General features: G+C 53.7%; 1 non-coding gene across 1 annotated transcript; it reads left to right on the top strand.

The window, feature by feature from the left end:
- The first annotated feature begins 4 nt into the window (after positions 1-4).
- On the top strand, positions 5-76 carry TRNAQ-CUG. Its single transcript has one exon. It is a non-coding gene; the product is annotated as a tRNA-Gln (tRNA).
- Positions 77-1,012: the final 936 nt, after the last annotated feature.

Here is a 1,012-nt window from a genome sequence, read left to right on the forward strand (position 1 = left end):
AGCTGGTCCCATGGTGTAAAGGTGAGCACTCTGGACTCTGAATCCAGCGATCTGAGTTCAAATCTCAGTGGGACCTCTACTTTTGGGCTCCCAAACCATTGCCCACAGCTGACTTTCACCTAAGCCTGAAACCGAACTAATTAATGCATTCCAGACGTCCTTCTTGCCGTCCTTCCTTCTCTGTGCTTTTAGCCATGCAATGGCCTTCCCCTGACATGGTTCCTCCACACCTGCCTAGCTTAGTGAGCACAGGCCCTGACCCTTCTTTGTTGCCTTCTGATTGATGGCTGCTCCCTTGTGAGGGAAACCAGCAGAAGGTCACTGTACCCCACAGCAGCTGAGGTGCAGACCCTGCAGTCCAAGGCCTGCTCACAGCGTGGTCGAGAAGAGGAGGCTGTTTAGAGCCATGTCTGGGGGTACGTTGCTGATTGCAATGCGACAGACTCCTCAGCATCCACGGAAAGCTCTTTCCCATCTTTGACCATCTTCACAGAACATGAGGAATACTGTGTGTGGCGTTCTGTGGATTCCCACTGATGTGCATGGCTTTTTTGGCATCTCACAGGGGTACCACGGAGAAGAGGCAGATTCTCCCTCCTCTGTTTCCAGTGACAAGAGGTAAGCTGAGGGCAGTGGGCACTGCTTTTCTTATCAGAGCAGGTGACCAATGTCGTTAGGAGGAAACGAAGTCACAAGGCCCAGGCTATGCGGCACAAAGTCTTTAATGAGAAGGAAAACATAAAGTGGCTCCGTACAGAGAGGAGGAAAAATGTTTTCAGTTTTCAGGGAGGTCGAGAGAACGATCCATCCGTATCTGGGATGCGTTCTCCAGATGGGATGATGCATTGGCTTCAGCAGATGAAACTGCTGGGCGGGCGAGGCAGACACAGCCCGGAGCCCCCCAGACCAAGGGAGCCCCCAGAAGAGATGGGAACGCCCGCGGAGCTGAGGGAGCTGCCAACAGCCGCTGACAGAGAGGATCCCACGGCTGTGCTCTGAGGGAAGGAGGTGA

Source organism: Meleagris gallopavo, unplaced genomic scaffold (genome assembly GCF_000146605.3).
Source record: "Meleagris gallopavo isolate NT-WF06-2002-E0010 breed Aviagen turkey brand Nicholas breeding stock unplaced genomic scaffold, Turkey_5.1 ChrUn_random_7180001949982, whole genome shotgun sequence".
NCBI lineage: Eukaryota > Metazoa > Chordata > Aves > Galliformes > Phasianidae > Meleagris > Meleagris gallopavo.